A 14084-nucleotide genomic window follows, 5' to 3' on the forward strand; every position below is an offset into this window, starting at 1 on the left:
TATTCATTCCAATAGTCAAAGGATTCTTAGAAGAGTAGTTGGATGCTCTTCTAGAGTACAAAATGGATACACACTTTGTCTATAAGGTGCTAGAACTCTCTTCCAATTCTAGACAAGGCATCTAAGTGCTGAAGTTGTACTCAAATGGATGCAATAGCCTAGTGAGTATAGACTTGAGGTACTTTTCGCACCATTAGAGGATAAAAGATGAAGCTTTGGGTGGACCTTGAGGTCTCCTAGTGTCTCAACTCTCTCTTCCATAGGTTTAGGAGACTCTTACAAGGGTTACGCTTCAATGTTGAGTGTTTTATTGCTTTTGTTATGAGCCAAGAACTTATGCTAGTGTGTAAAATTGATGTATTCAAGTGGGGCCTCGTAAGAGACATTTTGCTCCTTCATAGGGAATTACTGGAGATTTCTTGTATCTATAGCTCACTTGAATTTTTATAGTGCTTCTCATGTCCAAGGTTAATGATTATTATGTTTCCACAATATCCATTTTTCCAACATCAGGGTATTCAAGTAGTTGTCACTCTATGGGTTTGGTTTCAAAGCACAAAATGTCTTGTTCTTCAAAATACAAAGTGTGGATTACTTTTTAGTCTATTGTAAAGTTAATCTTGGGTAGCCACATGACTTTGGGTTAGTTATTTGACTTCTAAAAGGTTTAGAGGTAAGATAAAAACAACCATGTAGATTATTATTGACATAAATACTCAAGGGTATCTATTCAAGTGTTGAAAGTAGTAGTGGGCAGGATGCTCCTCTTGCTCAAAAGATACTCAAATGATGTATGTGCAAGGATGTAGACATGAACTATTAATACTTTGAGTTGTATCTTTTATGCTTTGAAGGATGGGTCTCACTAACTTGGGTCAAGGACTAATGTTTCTCCTCTAGGTAAGTTGTGGGATGTTTAAGGTCAAAATAGGCTCAAGTGATACATGGTCCAGATGGGTCTTCAAGGATTTAAAAAAATCAAGATATGATGTCTAGGTTATGTCAAGTGTAGCCAAAAGAGGACTTAGGTCTCTAGCTATAATATTAAGGGTATAGACAACTAGTGTGATAGCCAAGAGTTAGATCTTCAAGAGATATGTACAATCAAAGTATGTTGTAGACTCTAGGTATTCCATTTTTGAATACCTTAAGTGGTTCTCTCAAGTTGGGAATGGCCCTCTTATGTTAAGCAGTGTATGTAGGTAGAGTCTTTGACTTGTAGGCAAGGTGATTAAAATGTGTAATGGATGTATCATAAAAATATAAGTCCAAAAAATGAAGGAAAGGGCACATAAGGCCTTGAGGTGTAGCAACTTAATGTATTGATGGTAGTAATATCTTGAGTTTTTAAATTTTGATCTCTATTTCTTCTTTATACAAGCTAAAACAAGTGGTAATGCTTCCTAACCATGTCTACAACTATAGAGTATAAAGCTTGAGGTATACTTCATTCCAAGTGAGTGCACCTGTCAAGCCAACATTAGAGCTATTACTTTTTAAGATACCTCGAGTTATGTATTTTAAGATGCTATTGGATCTCTTTGACAACACATAGGTAGGGGTTGGTGTCCATCATGTAATTGCAAGGTAGTCTAGGTTACACAAAGCTATTATGCCATGCTAGGAGCTTAAAGATGGTTTTGAATTGAAAATGGAGAGCTATGGGGTGTTAATGGGAACCTTGAAGGTAAAACGGTATATGGGATGATAGTTTAGTGTACAAGTTAGTGCAAACATTTTGCATGGAGCCAGTATTGGCTCTAGAAATGATGTTCGGATTGTACTTGTGTTATGGGAGGAGGCAAATTTAGTCTAGAAGGGTATATGAATTTTTGAATATCTCAAGGATTCTCTTTGTAAGTTTAAAAGAAAATTTGACAAGGATTATGGAAGAAAAAAAAAATCCTTAGGTAGGTCTCTAACAAGCAAACATGGTAGGGCTAGACTCAAGGTGTTGGGCCTAAGGTGATGGGCAAGAGATATCCATCCAACTAAGTCAAAATACTATAAATGGGTGGACTCGAGGCATCGATCTAAAATACCTTGATTTTGCATGTTTTGGTGGCTCTTGGATGAGAAAAATTACAAGAACTCCCACTTAATGGTTTTAGTGCCACAATGCATCTATACAAGGTCTAGTGCAACACTTGAGCTATCAAGTCTCAAATGGATATTCCCAAGTGCATGGTAGGAATAATTCTTAGGTTGTGGAGAATTTGAAGTATGTCAAGAAAATCAATTATAAGATCAAAGACGATGCAAACAATGCATCTACATAATGCTAGTAGTGCCTATAGTTAGCCTCAAGGTATTGGGCTAGAATGCCTTCATTGTTCTAATTGTTACTAATTTTTGGAAAATGTGTATTCTTCTTAAGATTTTTGCCTCTAAAAGATGAGTCCACTTGTTTGATGTTTCTATGTGGTAGAACCCATACAAACACAAGAAAATCCATTCAAGGTCAACACAATTTTTACATTTAAGATCAACAAATATAGAGGTTGTGAGCTATTTCTATAGAACTAACTAAACACAACTCCCAACAAGCACTAGAACACAAGAAAACACAAGACTTGTTGGAGCTACAAGGAGAATGGAGATTGCACAGAGAGAGAGAGAGAGAGAGAGAGAGAGAGAGAGAGAGAGAGAGAGAGAGAGAGAGAGAGAGAGAGAGAGAGAGAGAGCACTATATTTGTAGACCCTCCCATAGCTCTCTTGTGCGAGTAGCCCTTTATTGTCTTATCACTCAAAGAATAATGAATGAATGCATACATATATAATTAGGGTTAGTGTATAAGATGGGTGGCTGACCACATTGACTTTTACCCCCAACAACCTCCCACTTAAAGGCCAATGCACCTTTAAGCGAGACAAAAGAATAAGAGGGTGTGTGAGGTAAATACACGAGTTACCATCACCCAATGCCCATCAACTTCTTGCAATGTGAAAACTTTTTAGTAGGCAAACCCTTAGTAAGAAAGTATGCAAAGGTTATCATCAGCATGAACTTTGACAAGCCCAACTCATTCGTCCTCAAGCACCTAACAAATGAAGTGATACCTCACTTCTATGTGATTAGTTTTCGCATTAAACATTAGATTCTTTGCCAACATGATGGCACTCTAACTATCATTGTGGAAAAATGGCAGGACTTATTGAGGCCCAAGTTTCTCACTAGATGAGTAAGCCATATGGCTTCTTTGCATGCCTGTGTGGTTGCCGCATACTCAACTTTAGTGGTAGATAATGCCACACATTTCTACAAAGGAGACATCCATGGGATTGCACCCCCAGACAAGGTAAAAACATATCTTATGGTTGACTTTCGATTGTCAACCTTTCTTGCATAGTCTGCATCTATGTACCCAAGTACACCATTACTACTTCAGTGCATATATCTCTTGTACTAGCAAAGTACCTCAAGATGCATTTCTATGCTTCCCCATTCTTCTTGCCAAGATTTGACATGTACCATCTTACTATTCCCATTGCAAAGGAAATATCCAAACGAGTGGCAATCATAACATATAGGAGACTACACACACATGGTGATTATGGAATCTTGGCCATTTTAGCCCTCTACTCATCAGATTTGAGACAATCATTAGTAGTAGGTCTCACATATGGATGCAATGAAGTACTGATTGCATTTCCTCTCTCCATATTGAAACACTGTAACCCTTTGCTGACATAATCCTTTCGGGATAGATAGAGCAATCTCTTTATTCTATCCACAATTATGTGCATGCCAAGAATGTGATTTCCATGTCCCAAACCCTTCATTTCAAGATTTCCATTAACCTTTTCTTTAGGGCATCAATTTCATACTTGTTTTTCCCAACTATTAATATATCATCCACATAACATATAGATACTATCAAGCTGTCATCTTTAGCCGTTCTAGTGTATAAGTAGTGGTTTGTCTCACTTCTCTTGTACCCATGAGACTGCATAAAGGCATCAAATTGTTTCTACCATTTTTGTAGAGCCTAGATTAATCTATAAAGGCTATTTTTCAGCTTGCAAACAAGCTTTCCTTTGTCGTGTTCCATAAAACCCTTTGGTTGGTACAATGATCTCCTCATGAAGGCCATTTCATAGAAATGTTTTCCCTTGATATCTAATTGTACAAGGTCAATATCATCCTTAGCCACCAAGGCAACCACAATGCAAAAAGTAGTCGACTTCACTACACCTGAAAATATCTAATTAAAGTCCAAATCATTTTCTTTCTTAAAACCTTAGGCTCACTAACCTTGACTTGTACTTTGGTTTAGCATCACCTGTAAACTTTGACTTATTGTTCTACTTGGATGGTAAAGCATTTTTTCCCTTTGGAAAAGGAACCAATTGTTAAATTTACTTCTTCATAATAGAATTCATTTGAGACTATGTAGCTAGCTCACACTTAAGTTTATCATAACAAGTTATGGGTTCTTTATAAAAAGATGGCTCTCCACAATTTGTTCAACCTGTAGGTTGAATTGCCACAGGGGGACAAGAGATATGAGTAGACCTATGTAGCACAACTAGTTGACTTGGAGTGAAAATTTTGGACTCCATCCTTTCGAGTTGAGGCACCATAAGGCTCTCAACTTATTTCTTAATAAATCTCCATGCTTGCTATTCATAGCTGAAGCATCACTTGTGCTCTTTGTGTATACATTTGGTGCACTAAGACTTTCCCTATATGGCAAAACAATATATGGCACTATGTCCCAGAAAGCAACCTTTCTTATTTCCAGTTCCTTAAGAGGCTTCTTATGTATCTTCTTCTCATTGAAGATCACATTATTACTATAGACAATCTTTCTACTTTTTGGATTCCAAAGGTAATAACCCATCTTGCCACTTTGTCCATAGCCCAAAAAGATGCATTTAGTGGATTTTGGCTTGAGCTTGTTGAACTTTTTATTTGGTACATGCATATAAGCTTCGCAACCAAATCCTCTTAAATGATCATAAGAGGGTTCCTTGCGCAACTATGCCTTTTTAGAAATGCCACCCTTCAAAGTAGTATTAAGTGACATGTTTATCAAATGTATAGTTGTTGTTATAGCCTCGATCCAAAATCTTTGAGTAATATTAGCATTAGATAGCATACTCAACATCATTTCATTGATCATTCTATTTATAATTTTGGAAGGGATTATGAGGTGCAACTAGCTCTGCCTTTATCCCATGTGCTTCACAAATTTTTTGAGCTCGTGCGAGATGTATTCTCCACCATTACCAGTTCTGAGATAAGTCTCTTCCTAAATCGATATTCGGCACGTGTCAAATTTTTTTAAAGCAAGGCAATGCCTCATTTTTTCTACCCACAGTAAAAGCCCACACATTTCTAGTTGAAGCATTAATGAATGAGATAAATGTGATGGACCTGCACAGAGTGTGGAAAATGCATGGAGATGGAGAGAGAGAGAGAGCAATGGGGGGGGGGGGGGGAGAGAAAAGATGCTTCTTTCTTGGTGCCTCAATAACTCTTTTGTAAGAAAAACCTTATTGTCTAATCACTCAAAGAATAAGGAATGGGTGTATACATGTATAGTCAGAGTTAGTAAGTAAGATGCGTGGCCGGCCACATGGGGTTTTACCCTTACAAACTCCCATTCAAGGCCAATGTGCTTTTAAGGAGACAAAAGAATAGAAGTTTGAGGTAAATCCATGTGAAATATCCTCATCCAATGCTTATCAATTCTTTGAAATGTGCAAACTTTTCAAAGGGTAGAGTCCAGTGAGAAGGTCTACAGGGTTATCATTAGTATAAACTTTGAAAAGCCCAATGTGTTTTTCCTCACGGAACTTGACAAATGAAGCGATACTTCACTTCTATGTGCTTGGTTATCGCATGAAATGCTGGATTCTTGCCAACATAGTGGCACTCTACTTATCACTATGCAACAATGGCATGTCAACTCCAAGGCCCAAATCTCTCGATAGATAAGTAGGCTATATAGCTTCTTTGCATACCTCTATGGTGGTTGCTACATACTCTACGTAAAAAAATGCCATACATTTTTGCAAATGAGATATCCATGAGATTGTACCACCATACAAGGTAAAGACATATCCTATGGTTGACTTTCTACTGTCAACATTTCTTGTATAGTCTAGATTTGTGTACCCAAGTATACCGTTACTGCTTCTCCAAGAGCATACATGCATATCCGTTGTACCACTTAAGTGCTTCATAATCCCTTTCACTCCTTTCCAATGCTTTTTGCCATGATTTGACATATACTTGCTCACTACTGCCACTGTAAAAGAAATTTCCAAGTGAGTGGTAATCATAGCATACATGAGATTACCCACACATGATGAATATGGATCCTTGGCCATTTCAACCCTCTCCTAATAAGATTCAAGATAATCATTAGCACTTGGTCTCACATATGGAGGAAATGAAGTATTAATTTGCCTTCCCTCTCTATATTGAAACATTGCAACACTTTGCTAACATAATCCTTTTGGGACAAATAAAGAAATCTCTTTGTTCTATCCATGATTATGTGGAGAGCAAGAATGTGATTCCCATGTCCCAAATCCTTCATTCCAAAGGTTTCCATTAACCTTTTCTTTAGGGTATCAATCTCATACCTTCTTTCCCCAACTATCAACATATAATCCATATAAATGAATACCACTATCAAGTTGCCATCCTTAGCCTTTCTAGTGTATGAGCAGTGGTCTATCTCACTTGTCTTGTAACCATGAGATTGCATAAAGGCATCAACTTATTATAGCATTCCCATGGGACCTGCTTCAAGCCATCAAGACTCTTCTTTAGCTTGCAGATAAGCTTTTCTTTGTCATTTTTTACAAAGCCTTCTAGCTCTTGCACGTAGATCTCATCATGAAGCTCACCATGTAAGAATGGAATATTGACATCTAATTGCATAAGGTCCATATCTTCTTTAGCCATTAAGGCAAGCATAGTGTGAAGAGTAGTTATTTTCACCACAAATAAGAATATCTCATCAAAGTCCACACATTTTTCCTACTTGAGGCCTTCAACTATCACATGTGACTTATACTTTGGCTTAGTTAGTATTATCAATTGTAACCTTCAATTTGTAAACCCACATACATAGAAAAGCATCATTGCCCTTTCAAAAAGGAAGGAACTCCCAAGTTTGGATCTTCATAGAATCCATTTCTGATAGCATAGCTAGCTTCCACTTAAGCTTGCCATCATGGGCCATGGCCTCTTTATAAGAAGATGCCCCTCCACAAACTCCAAGCTAAAATCTCTTGGCGGGATGAGAGACATGAGATGATATTTGTAACAAAATGGCCTGAATTTGAGTGGGAATTTCGACCTCCACTCTTTCCTCATGGGACACCATAAGGCTTTCAACTTGGTGCTCAAGAAATATACTTGCTTTTTGCTCACTGCTAGAAGCACCGCTTGAGTCCTCTCTCTATACATTTGGTGTGGTGGCATTTGCTCATTTCGGAAATACAATAGGTGGTAATGTATCTTAGAAAGTAACCCTTTTTGTTTCTGTTTACTTGAGGGACTATTTATACATCTTTCTCTTATGAAGATCACATCATTACTATGCGTGGTCTTCCTAGCTTTTGGATCTCGAAGGCAACAACCCAATTTGCCAATTTATCAATGGCCTATGAAGATGCATTTTGTTGACTTAGCATCCAACTTACTATGCTTCCCTTTCGACACATGCACATAATCTTCACAACCAAATACTCTTAAATGATCATCTAGTGTAGTATTTGGTGACCTATTTACTAAATGTATAGTTGTTGCCATAGCTTCAACCTAAAAACCTTGAGAAAGACTTGAATTTGAAAGCATACTTAACACACTTTCATTAATCCTCCTATTTATGTATTCTACCACACCATTTTGTGCTAGATTACTAGGTGCAATGAGCTCCCTCTTGATGCCATGTACTTCACAAAAGTTTCTAAATTCATGAGAGATATACCATCCATCGTTATGAGTCTTGAGTTACTTTTGTCTCTTCCTAGATTGATTTTCTGCAAAAGTGCCAAAAAATTTTGAAAGCATGAAAATGCATCATCTTTCCAAGCAGTAGGAAAAGCCCATTGTTTTCTAGTTGCATTATCAATAAATGTAATAAAATAGAATGCCCCCCTAAAGACCTTATTTGCATAGATCCACATATATCATTGTGTACTAAGTCGAGTGGCTCACTCCTTTTCCTATTTAATTGGTTTTTATAGGCTAAATGAGCATGTTTACCATACATGCAATGCTCACATATAGAAAAATCAAAAATATAAAAAACCCACAAGTAACCCAAACAAGAAAGCAATTCCATTTTTTTCTTAGACATATGGCCTAATTAGAAATGCTGCAAAAATACACTTGGCTGCTTGGTTACTAAAATTACATGATCTCTTACTAAGGGTTCATGAAGAGGATACAAGGTTCCACATTTGGCTCCTCTAGCTACAATAAGCGAGTCTTTGTGGACTTTCCATGACTAGCTAACAAAGGTAGTGGAATGCCTTAATTCATTAAGCTAAAAAGTAGAAATAAAGCTCTTTCTGCTTCGTCACATGTCTTAAATTCTTAAGACTAAAGGTAGAGACATTATGAAATGAAAATTGCACATCTCTTGCACCAAGTATGTTTCAGACATAGTCATTTCCAAGGTGGATAGGTACACCTACTACTATCATATGAACAAAATCACTCCCTATGAGGAGTTACAATAAAAGAAGCAATAAAATCAAGTATCCAATCTTAGTTCAAGTGTCAATATGATGCAACCAAGATATTTGTAGGAATCTTAGAAGTAAACAACACTTCACCACTACATTCATGCGTAGTTACTACATTCGCTTTCTCAATCTTCACTTTTCCTTTGCCCTCTTTCTTGGCAGTATCATTTTCATCCTTCCTCTTGTCCTTTTGCTCTCACTTCCATTTATAATAGTCCTTCCTGATAAGGCCTATTTTACCACAATGGAAGCATTCAATATCTTTATTGGACCTAGATTTGCTATACGACTACCCATAGTCTTGGTTCTTACCTTTATATTGTTTTTTGCCTCTTTCTTCCTAAATTTCCAATGACTAACCATTTGTTATCGATGTCGTATATATTTCTTAGCCAATAAATTTCCCACAATATCATTGAACTTTACCTCACCGTATAGAGATAAATTACCGATGGCTATCCTAAAGGTATCCCATGATGTAGGCAAGGACTATAACAAAAAGATTGCCGTAAACTCACATTAAAACTTCAATTTCAGCATGTGCATTTAGTTGAATATTATGTGAACCTCATTGAGGGGGAAGGCAATACATGTATTATTCTTCATCTACAACTCAAGTAATTGCTTCATTAGGTACACTTTGTTTGTGACAATCTCTTTCTTATATGTTTCGCATACCTTTTTTCATAAGTCATGCGCAATGGTTTCATTTATGATAGTAAAATAAATGAATTTTGCTGAGTGAAATTTGATAGTGGGCTTAGCCAATGCATCCACGACTCCATCCAGTCATAATCAAGCATATCTACAAACTTTGTATCTATGCCTCTTATTAGCCCCAATTGCTTCTTTTGTATTCATACATCATGGATTTTCTCTTTTGATGTCTTTCTTGGACTTGGATTTGCTTTGTGACCACCCATAATTCTAATTTCTTGCACTTATACGATTTTCTATCTCTTTCTTCATGGGTTGCCAATACTTGGCCATTTTTGCCTTGGTCCATGGATTTTCCATGTATCTCTTCAACCAATAAACTTCCCACAATCTTATTAAGCTTCAAGTTACCATCCCGACTTGAATGACTAATGGTTGTTCTAAAGGCACGACATAAGGTAGACAAGGTGCACAACAAAAAGATTATCTTAACCTCACTTTTGAACTTTAACTTTTGAGCCTACATCTAACCAAATATGATGTTGAATTCATTAAGGTGGGAGATGATAATAGAGCCCTTCTTTATCTACAACTTAAACAACTTTTTCATGAGATACACTTTATTAGAGGCAATTTCCTTCTGATAAGCGTAACATAACTTCTTTCATAAGTCGTGTGTAGCGGTCTCATTCACAATTTTAAAATGCCCTCATTCATTTGTAACTCAAACAAGTTTTTCATGATATACAATTTATTAAAATCAATTTTCTTCTCATAAGTGTGATATATCTTCTTCCATGAGTCATGTGTAGTGGACTCATTCACAAAAAAATACAAATTCTATCAAACATAGCCTAATAGTGGATTTAGCCAATGTATCAAACTCTAACCAAACCGCTTCAGTCATGCCTATTGTTTTTCAATTTATGTCTCTTATGGGCCTCAACTACTTTTTTTGAATAAGGACATCTTGGATCTACTTCTTCCACAAACTTAAGTTAGTACCACTTCCCAATGCTATGCATTTCCTTGTCCATTGCAAATGATGAAGCCATTTGTGTGAAATACCAACTAATTGTTAAGTAGCAATAACAAAAAATAAACAAATTATACTACAAAATTGATAATTTTTTTGCATCACTTGTTTAATATAGCTAGAATCAAAGGAAGATAGAAAATGAACCACTACTCAACAATAATACATATGCCACAATCCAAACATTCTAAAGTCATTGTATATAGTTAAAACATTGTATTGTTATATTCTAAAATCATTGTATATAGTTAAAACATTGTATTGTTGCATTGATACTTTTTGATATATAGTAGCATAATAATATCCAACCATTCAAAAGTATATAAGAAGATTGATTTTAGTTAAAAACATTAAAGAACAATATTCTTGCTCATTCATGAGCAAATATGCATGGATAGTATGACAATATATGCAGCTCAAAAATGTTACAATATATACATCAAAGTCTCTACTCAAAAAATAATTTGTTGTATACAATAGCAACCAATAATAAACACCAAAACAGTGAAATTTGTAATTTGAAACCTATGTCAAACAGTGACACAAACCTATTGGTTTCTAACAATGTCCCACATTTGCCTTTATCCTAATAAGACTGTCATGCTTTACAAGGAAGGAACACAAACAAGTAAATGCAGATGTTCTTTTAATATGAAAGACGAGGTGGTTATTCTCTCTCCACGAGACAAGTAGCATGCATATAAGAATGATCTATAAGCAAATAAACATGACCCATGCTAATTAGATAGCCCCCCTTGTCATCATGTGTGTGCATGTGTGTACATACACACATACATGCAAATGCATGCATACACATGCATGATAATTTAGTGGGATGAGAGGACTATCTCATGACATGCATTCGTTGAATGCACAATGTATGCCAATCAGTCAGGCCCTTGCCATGCATGCCACATATGAGAGAGAGAGAGAGAGAGAGAGAGAGAGAGAGAGAGAGAGAGAGAGAGAGAGAGAGAGAGAGAGAGAGAGAGAGAGAGAGAGAGAGAGAGAGAGAGAGAGAGAGAGAGAGAGAGAGAGAGAGAGAGAGAGAGAGAGAGAGAGAGAGAGAGAGAGAGAGAGAGAGAGAGAGAGAGAGAACCTCTAGTAAAGCTCATAATGACACCTGATAGGCCCATTGGCCATTTTAAAATACATTTAGGGCATGTTGGGGTTCTGACTAGGCCTAGTTACTTGGGGTTTTTAAAGAAATTAAGGACTTGTTGGGTTTTGACCAAGCCTAGCCAATTGCTAGGCTATATGTTTTTCTAGACAGGTCTCATAGAAAAATAAAAAGGCATGATGGGCTTTTTGCCGATTATCAGGTCACTTGGCACGTTCTTAAGGGTGAACAAAAATTAGTGTAAATATGTCAACATGATAATTACTTACCTTGTTTAAAGAATTTTTTTAGTAATTATGTAGACATACAATCCATGGTCCAAGGTTTCAAACGTATTGTCAACTATAGTAGGAAAGACTAAAGCTACTAGGAAATCCTGAAAGCAAGTGGTTGTGCACAAGGAAAAATAATCATTGCCAAAACCACAGATAGAGAACATCAATAGAAATTGATCCCCAAATTGGAAGTCTCCCAACTAGCTATCATTGTGAAAAAAGAAGAGAGAAAATAACCTCAAAAGCTAGTGACAAAATTGAGTATAGTAGAGTCAATCCTTATGTACTTGGACAAAAGTTAGTATAAATAAAAATAAAAAGAAAAGTGTGGTGCCCATGTAAATAAATAAGATGGCATCTAAGTCCTTAAAAAATCACACATGTAGATAAAACATTCCAAAATTTGTTAAACAACAAGTTGAGGAGAAATTTAGAAGCCACGTGAGATGCAACAATCCGCTAAGTGTGTACATAGGACTAAAGATAGGAAAAAGCATGAAAAGCACCAAAAAAGTAGGTTTGAGAAGGATTAAGGTTAAAAGAAAACAATATAAAAATCATCTTCTACTTTGATGTTGATCAAAATTTGAGGTAATAATTTACTACACTTTCATATGGGCTTAACTTTTGACTATGAACTTGAAATAGGGTCATATTGGTACTTAATTAGATCAAAATGACATTGATTAACAAGCCCACATTGATAGAATTACACAAATTTTCAAATTTAAAAATTGATTTTGGATTTCAACTCTAGTATTTAGTTTTTTATATCATGCTTTGTGTGAAGTACTTATTCTCAAAAAATCCTTCCTACGAATGCCTATTATCATGAATTGGCTACTTAAAACATTATGAAGAAAGGAGAATGACTCTCCTTTAAGATTTCCCAATTCTTTCAATGAAATATTTTATTTGATTACATGTTATGTTCAATATTTTGATTTAGCAATTATAGATGATGAAAACGTATGGCTAGTTTGTAAGGACTTAACATTGATAAATTAATGAAAATTTATAAAAGACATCTAAACTTGGACCAATGACAATAATCATAAGGACTGGGAATTATTGAGCATGCCACAAGCACAATTTTTTGTTGAGCACTACAGATGGGGTCATCTCCCTGGATCCAACTACCATCATACCAAACAAGGGAACATGCACAACTTGCACCAACAATGATCACATGTGGCATTAGGTGCAATAGGCTTAAAGCATAGGATGCATGAGCATGACAATCTTGAGAGAGCATATTTCAACAACACACATGCTAATCACAATCATTGGGATTTTCATTCACTCACGAAGATCTATGGGAAGAGGAAGAGAACCTTGGAACTGAGATGTGAGGATGCTAAAAGTTATAACATATGGGAAGAGGAAGAGAACCTTGGCAATCTTGAGAGAGCATATTTCAACAACACACATGCTAATCACAATCATTGGGATTTTCATTCACTCACGAAGATCTATGGGAAGAGGAAGAGAACCTTGGAACTGAGATGTGAGGATGCTAAAAGTTATAACATATGGGAAGAGGAAGAGAACCTTGGAACTAAGATGTGAGGATTATAAAAGTTATAATCTACACTTGATCAAGTGAAGGCCATATATCTCAATAACTTTTGAGCCTTTCTTTTTTCTCAAAATCCTTCAAGTAAAGACTTCAAGGAAAGTAGTCAAAGGCTTCTCAAAAAGCTCATGCATCTTTATCAAATATTCTTCAAGTGTCGATTTTCGTTCCTTCAACAACAACAACTGCATCAAGCCTTGGAGAACATGGTGTTGATTGGTCCATATACCCTTGAATTGTGTCTATTAATGTGATTTTTACCTTGGTTTTCATTGTTTTGTACACACATGCATGCATCTCAACTTGAGGGGCAAGTGTACTCACCTCTTAGTAGTCTTTGTACTCCACACTCAGATGTAGACAAGCATATGCCAAGATATCATGCTCTATGAATCACATTTCAAACTAAAGGGGAAAATATTTAAAGACGGAAGAAATGTATACACATACACTTGCACTCTACCTATGGGTCCTCAAGTTAGGGATACTTGGTGTCCTTAGTCTCGGTCGACTAGCTCCTCTAACCCACTAGTCCTATTCTCCACAAATACACTTGAGAACACATCAAGAGCATACCTCATGCTTGCTTGGAAGATTACAACCAATGGAACCCTATAGAAATCTTCCCCTTGCATTTATTGGGTACTCAAATATGGAACATATTTACTCTAGGTCCAACACACTTTGTGTTTTGCATGTTGAGGA

The sequence above is a fragment of the Lygodium microphyllum genome, chromosome 30 (assembly GCF_053477565.2).
Source record: "Lygodium microphyllum isolate KBCC chromosome 30, Lygodium_microphyllum_v1.1.10, whole genome shotgun sequence".
Classification (NCBI taxonomy): Eukaryota; Viridiplantae; Streptophyta; class Polypodiopsida; order Schizaeales; family Lygodiaceae; genus Lygodium; species Lygodium microphyllum.